This window comes from Cryptomeria japonica, chromosome 4 (genome assembly GCF_030272615.1).
Source record: "Cryptomeria japonica chromosome 4, Sugi_1.0, whole genome shotgun sequence".
NCBI lineage: Eukaryota > Viridiplantae > Streptophyta > Pinopsida > Cupressales > Cupressaceae > Cryptomeria > Cryptomeria japonica.
In genome coordinates, this window is record NC_081408.1 from 769,679,258 (window position 1) to 769,688,284 (window position 9,027).

Genomic DNA, 9,027 nt, shown 5'->3' on the forward strand with positions numbered 1-9,027 from the left:
ATAAATTGTAGATCTACACAGTATACATTTTTATCATTTACAAAAAAACATTTGCAATTACTTTCCTTCAAGGTTGATTCCTCAATCAAGGTTTGACTGAGGAAAACCCATATCCACAACCCTTCTTCCCTTCTTTTCTGTGTGTAGGTTTTAGGTGCCAAGCTGTATTTTCAGATTTTGAGTCTATTTACAGAGGTAGAAAAGCCCTTTTCATTTTGAAAATTTTGTGGAAGACCGTATGCACTTTCAACACGGTCCCACCATATTTTCTCCAAATTTGCAAGGAAGATCCGTATCAATCTAAATATCTATGATCCGAAGTTACAATGTGATCCAGAACTGATAGCTCCTCATTCCACTCATTTTATCTCTCTTTCCTACATAGTCAACAAGTCAACTTTCTCATTTGAAAAAGAGGGTAAATCACAAATCAACCCTTGCAATCCACTTGGAATTCACATCCTTGTTTCCCTTGGATTTGGATCTAGTGGATTCAAGCCCCTCTTTTGAAAGTAAAGTTCCTCCAAGCACAAATCATCCTAGTAACTTCCTTTCTCTCTCCTAGGTGGAGAGTCACTAGGGTCTAATTTTACACTTTACACTTGGCTTGTACATTTTTTATTTAAGTAATACTTTTAATCACAAATCTCCTAGGAAAATATCCTTGACCATTAATCCTAATTCTTTCCATAGTAATACCATTTAAATATGAGAAAAGTGTGATCTACTCTTGAAATTGACCAAGTTGCTACCTCTTATTGGAAAAATTAGCATGATTTCTATAGTATGAGAATGTATGTATTAAGTAAAAAAGGTGAAAGCACTTAGTTTAGACTAAAAGAATGAAATTTTTCAGACTTCAATATCTTTTTTGAATAAAAAACTACTATAGAGTGAAATAATAGAGATCCATTATTTTCTCTTGGATAAGAATAATTGGAATAGTTAAGATCTATTGTTTTCACTTGGATAAGAATAATTAGAATAATTAAGATCCATTATTGTCTCTTGGATAAGAATAATTTGGATTATCTTTGTAAAATATAAATGATGCTCTGCAAAAAGGATTAGAAAATTTGTTTGATGGCAACACACACAAGAGCACAAGAAACAAACGTTTAGTGTTAGCAACAAAAGATTATCCTAAACAGGCATATCAAGAGAGATATTAAGCATGAAATAGAAAGCATATAAACATAGAATAAAATAGCTAATCAAGATGCTCATAGTTGCTCCTCCCTTGTTCCTCTCCTCTCCAAGTCCCAAATGAGTGTAGCTCTCAGCTTTTAGCACTAGCCATGGATGCCATATGGAGATTCAAGATGGTTGAATATGATAAGCAAATACTATGCAAGAGTAGATAGTGATGCTATGAAAAAGCTCTATGCTAATGCCAGTATAACAACAATACTCTAAATGCCTCCTTTTGCTTGAGGAGAAGGGTTCTATTTATAGAAGAAATGGGGAAATGAAGGGTTAAGATTGAATGGTTTGATCAAGGGCCAAGTTTGAAAGTTGGGGATCCATGTGCACAATTGGCACCAATAAAATGGTGACAAGTGTCAACATAGGATTGGGTTGAGAAAAGAGGTTGGAGGCATTAAAGGCCTAAGAAGACCTCATGGTTATCTAGAGGCTAAGGGTCAAGTCCAAATTAAGATTACCCACTGGATTAAGAGTTAATCCAAGGATAAACCTTTGTACAAATGTTTAAGAGATAATCATGGTCAAAGCATTAATGGCCTGATGAGACCTTTGGGTTGGGTAGAGGTTGAGTCAAAACAAATGTTTTAACCATGTGGGAGGGTTTGAGGTAACCATTAATGGTTATTGGAGACTTTTGGGATTAAGTGGTTGAAGGTTGAAAGCCTTCAATGGTTATCAAAGACTTTGAGCCATTTACTGGTTGAAGGTTGAAAGCCTTTAATGGTTATCAAAGACTTTGAGGGTTTGAGAAGTGACTTCCCTTTTGCTTAGGAATGTGACAAAGTTTAGAGAAGGGGTTAGGTTATTTAGAAGTGATTAGAAAATTCTAGAAGGGGTTTAGGCATGCAAGTGGATTTTGTAGGAAAATGCAAGTGGGAGAAATTTTGGTATTTTCAATTAAAATAAAATCATTTATTTCAATTAAATGGTGTAATTTGCATTTGGATAAATATTAAAATAAATATTAATTTATTTAAATAAGAAAAATGAAGATAAAGCATTAAAATGCTTGAAGACTTTGAGGGAAACCATTAAAGGCTTGAAGACTTTTAAGGAAAACCATTAAAGTCTTAAGAAGACTTTAAGGGAAGCCATTAAGTTTGAAGACTTTAAAGCCATCAAGTTTGAAGACTTTAAGGGAAACCATTAAAGGCTTAAGAAGACTATAGAAGGAAGCCATCAAGTTTGAATACTTTAAGGGAAACCATTAAAGGTTTCAAGTGGGTGAGGATAAATAGGATTTTAAATAAATAATTTATTTAAAATAGTTGTGCAACTTGCTTTTGTAGGAAAATACAAGTGGGTGGAGGATAAAGGTGATTTAAATAAATTATTTATTTAAAATAATTGTGCAACTTGCATTTGTAGGAAAACGCAAGTGGGTAGAGGATAAAGGTGATTTAAATAAATGTTAATTTATTTAAATGTGAGAGGTGGGATTTTGGGGGATTTAAATAAATATTAATTTATTTAAATGTGAGAGAATATTTAATTAAATAAATATGATTTATTTATTTAATTAATGGTCTGAATTTGGTTAAGTGAATTAAATCAAATAAATTGAATAATTTATTTAATTAATAGGAGAAGAGGGTTAAGATGAATTAATTAAATATTAATTTAATTAATTATTAATTGATGGTTAAATAATCAAATAAATACTAAGTATTCATTTAATTAAGTGGACAGATTTATGTGACTACAATAAATAGGTCTCTTCTAGGCTTGATGGTATTTAAAAATAAGAAGATATCTACGAGAAGTAGAATCCTAGAAGAGCATGGCTCCAACAAGAAGATAAGAATACTATTTTTTTCACATAGATTTTAAAATCCAAAGATAATGAAATCACATCTCGAAACTTAAGTTGGAAGATTGAGAAATCCATGAATATCCCCAAAGCCTCAAATCCTCCTTGTAACTTTCTAGGAGAAAATTATTTCAGTGAATGGTTGTTGTATTACCTAGATTTTACCCTTGATCATTGGAAAGGAGAATATGAGGCTTATTTAGGCCATTTCTAAAGAGAAAGCTTAGGTGGCTCTCTTTGGTATGGTTGAAGATAGGGCTCTTGAGATAGATAAGTTCTAGGTTTTCTTTTTCTTTGGGTTATAGGATCTTATGAAGAGAAAGCTATAGAATTTTGTTTAGGAATCTAAAGACTCCAGATAGTCTTTGAAATCCCTAAATTCTACTTTCTTGGCCCTCATTCAAAATAAGAATGAATGTTATCAAAACTAAAGACTTTAGATTGATTTCCCTATGCAATATTGTTTATATATTTTAAAGGTTATTACTAACATGTCAAAAAGTTCCATTCTTTTCATTATCTCAAAGTAACAATAGAGGTTTTTAAATGTTTTTAAAGGGGAACTAGTTATTAACAAGTTATTCACTCCTTACATGTTAGAGAAAGGAAGGAATCAAACTAGATGTCTTTAAGACCTATGACAGCTCCATAGTTTTAGGGTCGACTCAAATTCTAAACGTCCACTAAATTGTCAAACAACCTAGAGGTAAGGTTGTTGACTTACTTTAGTTGCTTTTTATTTCGCTACTGTTTTTGTTCAATAATAATGTACAAAACTTTGAAAGAATTATAGATTCCTCCTTTTAGTCCTTTTAGTTTGCCATAGTCTGAGCGTTTTTTTTTCCGAAATATGTATGCAACCAGATGAAGATTGATATGGGCAGAGACAGTGCAGAAACAAAAACAAACTCAGAAATTATATTATATCTACTTCTCAGAAGAGCGAATAACAATTCATATTATATCTTATTTATAGTCAATGTGATGAAGATAAGACAGAATTAAATAGCTAGGAAACATCTAGAATTCAAATCTGGAAGCTTCTATTTGCACATGTCTGGGGTAGCAATTAATAATTACCAACAAAGATGATGAGAATATTTCGGAGGGTTTTGGTGAAGATCAAGCTAATAAAATGGGCGTCATTTGGTCCAAAATAAAGAAAATGAAAAAAAGAGTGACTAGCTGTGTGCACAAAAAAAAGGGTAGAGCAATTTCATGGTTGCGTGAGTTACTAACAGAGCAAGTAACCCCAGAGCTTTTGTCGAAAGAGAATAAGACAATCTGGTTTATGGCAACCCCCATGCTAATTTATAACAACTTTTATGGGGTAGCTATCAATATTACGAGCGTTCTATCTTTTATGCATTGTTTGCCAAGTAGCATTATCTCGCCCTAGTTGTCTCAGAATGCAGAAGTGGATTATGCTGCTCTTATCCACTTTATTCACAAAAATCCAGCAGTGTTCACTACAAACAGTCCATATGCAATGCATTCAGCCAGAGCAAGATTCACATCTGAATGAATTTCGTGCACATTCACAATTGAATAAAAATATTGGTTCATCTCATTCTCAGATCATTCTAAATTTATCGAATTCTGATCTATGAGAGATCTGAACAACATCATGTGAGATTTGTTCTTGCTGCACTTTCAGCATAATCATTATTGGAGCCCATTATATCTTGTGTTTTCGGATTCTCCGCCGCAAAATCGGATTCCCACCGCCACACTCCCGGGATGCATGATTTTTTTGGCTGAAACACACAAACAAATAGATTGTTACAGGATTGAGTGCAGATTTGTAGTTATACATGATCATTAACAAGTGATAATGCTTTCATAGTTTTTTGGTTTACACCAATGGCTTTTGATATAAAAAAACACTGGTTTTTTTTCATGTTTGATAGTGCATAAATAATTTTAAAGACTAATTTTGATATGAAAAACATTGGTTTTCTACTAGGTTGCACCTCCTCCTACATACGCTAGTTGTATTCAGAGTCTAATGAGACAACTAAGAGAAGAATGAAAGCAAATGATGCAAACTTTTCAATTATAACCAAATGATATAATGATGCAGTGGGGACTTACAGTCTCCCAACAACACGTGAATTTCCAAGTCTGGAATTAACGTTGTAATGTATCAGAGCTTGGTATTAAAAAATAGTTTGGTTTAATTCATTAAGCAGCATCTGTAGCACAGTGCAACAGAGGAAATGTGATCACAAACAGCCACAAAATGGACACTGCGAAAGTGCTGAGGCATAAAGAGGAACAATCTGGGAAACTTATGGTACGTGATGCCATAAAGATCCTATAGAACATATAATAAATTTTAAAAAATATATATATAAATTTTTTATTCCTAAAATAATACAATTATCTAAAATAATAAAAATCGCTACATTATTTAAAATAAACATATATATAAAAATAAATGTTCTACCTTATATTAACTTTCCAATTCCACCCATTCTAAGAAATAATGGCTTCCAGGTAAACTGCTGAAACAATACATCAAGTTAATACTGCTATTATCGTGGAAACAAAAAAAAACGCATGCAACTTCCCACCTGGTTGCTGCATTTTGGGACATTTCAATTTTGAAACATTACATTTCATCAACATTTCAACACAATTTAAGATGCATCTGCAGCAAATGATTGGCTTGCCTTTAAACAAGGGCTCGAGTTCCTCCTTTAGCCGGACGACCTATTTTGCAGATCGACGGCTCATAGCAGTGCAAGATAATGAGAGGATTATTTACGGTAGGATTTCACAATTCACACAATTCGCATTTTCGCCTTTCACGCATTTCGCACCTTCGCCGTTCACGCATTTTGCATTTTGCATTTTGGCGGAATTCATTTGGTTGTTGCATTTCCATTCACACATCTTCCAATCCATTCAACTTTTTGATGCACGGCCGTCGATGTAATAAAAAACTTCGTCAGTGGGCTCAGGTTAAAAATTTGGAATGTTTTTACTTTTTAAATTGAATACATATACTTTATAAATTAGATTTTACGTCCTAATAAATTTGCTTTTTAATAAACTTCTACGTAAGGTTTAGGTTTACTATTTTAGTATTATTTAAAATAAAATCTATCACGGTCTATTATTTTAGTACTAGTTAGCCCTTTATTTTTTATTAAAATAAAAGTTTTTTTTTTTTTAATTTTATGTATTTTTTTTAATTTACACTTATTCTTATCTCTATGCATTATATTTGACATCAACTAATAAAACACGATTTTCTTTTTAAGAAATATCATAGTGTATTTTCATTTCTTAAGTTTTAGACATTTTTCCATGTTTTCAACATAAATCATTAAATTCCATTTATAATTTTACTCTACCATGTCAAGGCCATGGGAATTGAATGCTAATATGATTTTAACATAATTCAAAATAATGAATAAGAGTTTTAAACTAGCATGAAATAAGGTAGTTGAGCAAGCAAAATAAGAATAGAGGATGAGAATGACATAATCCTATTGATAGAATTCCACTTTAAATTACTTGTCTAGAGTGGCACCAAGAGTCATTGTTAAAAAAACCAAAGTAAAACTTTCATGATCATGTTTTTTTGGAAGAGATTTCCTTCTCTATTTGATAGAAAATATTTTTTCAAATAATTTTTGTGCTAATCCCAAACTCTCTCTACATTTCTTTCTTTTCAACAAAATATATAAGACTAATAAATATAAATGCATTTAGAACACTAAGTGATCAATAAAGAAAAGAAGTACAAAACAATCTAAAAGAATACAATGAACCCTTGTTAATTAATTTATTTATTTAAATTCTATCAGATTAATTATAAGGTTTACGATTGAAAAGTAAAAAGTTTTGAGGGGACCCAAAACTCCTTACATTGAAGGGACCCGAAACCCTTTGGAATTAAATAAGAATCCAGAACCCAAAAGTAGAGTGCTGATAAAAATACAAACAATGACTAACATTAGCCAATCGTTAACCAAACATCAGTAGGATAGCATAGAGCAAGCCATGATGAACATAAATGTTTAAAGAAACAAATTGATCACCTTTCACATCTTCAAGAAAATAATAATATCAAGGTGCTTGATTTAGTCAAATAGAGTTAATCAGAAGGATCTTCAAAATTTAATGCATGATAGATTCGGTAAGATAAATGATTAAATGAGAGATAAATGAAATCTCTCATTCAATCATTTATCCTATCGATAAACCATCAAGAAAACTTCAAGCTATTTTCATCTGATAATCATTCCTCTTTATATATTGAATCTACTTAGTCAATCAATATCAATTGCATGGTATATCGGCGATCACTGATGGTTATTCGGGTTAACTATGTATCCCAATTCACATCGGATGTGTTCCCAGCAATAAACAAATAATTATCAAGTGCTTTCGGGTGGCAAAGTATGCACCGCTTGGGATGTATAACCTTTAGTTAGTGATCGGTGTCAATTAACATAGACACCGATTCCCATCAGTTAATATGCCACGCCAACCCCATCGTGAATACCGATTGGCATATACACTATGTTACGTGAATCCTGATTAGTATCGGGCTAGTAATAAATTAAACACCGGTTGATAACATATACCAAAGGGTGCGATCAAGTAGTGTCTTGATCGGTCATGTCCATAAGACATGACCGGTCAAGGCACTACTTGATCCTCCCCTCTTGCATATATGTATCATTTGATATTTGTGAAGAGGATATTGAAATCGAAAAATACTCCTCTCACCTATCAAACAAAGAAGATAGTTAGATTTATAATAGAGATATAAAATTACATAGATATAGAGAATACAATTAAGAATACATCTTGCATATTGAATTGTAAATTGAATATCATTTACACAAAGGACATAGATAAGATTAAGGGGAAAGGAAAAGGTAAGGCCCTAGTTGTTGTTGCTTTACAACAAAATTCTTGGATCATTGAATTGGATGCTTCACACCACATGGCTTCTTCAAAATATGATTTCACCTCTTTAGAGCCATGTTCTATGCCTTCCATGTTAATGGGTTTTGACACTCTCATTGAAGTGCATAGGAAATGGTTTGTTGATGTGGGCGAAGGGACATTTGAGGATTTCCTTTGTGTTTCATCTTTATCAACTAATCTCCTATCTATTTATAGATCACTCACACTGGTTCTGGCAAGTGAGTTAAGTTCACACCAGATACAATGGTAATTAGTGAAATGCATAATGGGTCTATTATTGTTGTGGAAAAAGCATATCATCATTCTAGATTATAACAATTTTCTCACTTTGTTCCTAACTTTCCTTCGACAGTATTACTCATTCATGCAGATGAGGTGAGTTGTTTGTGGCATCAATAATTTGGCCACTTGAACAATCATTACTTGCAACAACTCAGTCAACAAGACATGGTTTCAAGTTTGCCATCTATTCGATTTTCTGATGGATTTTTTCGGGGATGAATTCTTGGCAAGTATCTTGAGGAGAATTCCGATAAAGATAAAGCATAGAGAGATACACAACTATTGTAGTTGGTATATAGTGACTTGGCCAAACCATTTCCACACCATCCTTCAGTAGGGATAGATATATCTTGACATTTATTGATGACTTTTCCAAGTATACATGGGTTTACTTTCTCAAACAAAAGTCTAAGGTATTTGAGAATTTTCTAGATTTCAAAGATTTTGTAGAGAAACAATCTGGGAAGTTCATCAAGATTCTGCATATAGACAATTGGGGTGAATATGTTAATGAATTGTTGAGCACAGGGAGTCACTCATCCACCATCAAGGTAGTTAAAACTACTCTACATGATATATTTTTGATGTCAAACTTGGTTCTTTCGCATTACTTCTTGGGGATTGGGATTACTTAGTCATCTTCAGATATCTTCCTTGGACAACCGAAGTATACACTTGATATGCTCTCTAGATTTCGCGTGGCTGGCTGTATGCCTACATCGACTCTATTTTTGTCAGGGGTCAAACTTGAGGCTAAGTTCTCTTCACCCTTGGTTGAT

The 9,027-nt window shown here is 32.7% G+C and overlaps 1 long non-coding RNA gene across 1 annotated transcript; it reads right to left on the reverse strand.

Annotated features, from left to right (window-relative positions):
* Positions 1 to 3,910: 3,910 nt before the first annotated feature.
* LOC131033461 (uncharacterized) lies at positions 3,911 to 5,734 on the reverse strand. The gene is made up of 2 exons (XR_009372167.1): positions 5,466 to 5,734; positions 3,911 to 4,773 (listed from the first exon to the last, which is right to left on the reverse strand). It is a non-coding gene; the product is annotated as an uncharacterized LOC131033461 (long non-coding RNA).
* Positions 5,735 to 9,027: the final 3,293 nt, after the last annotated feature.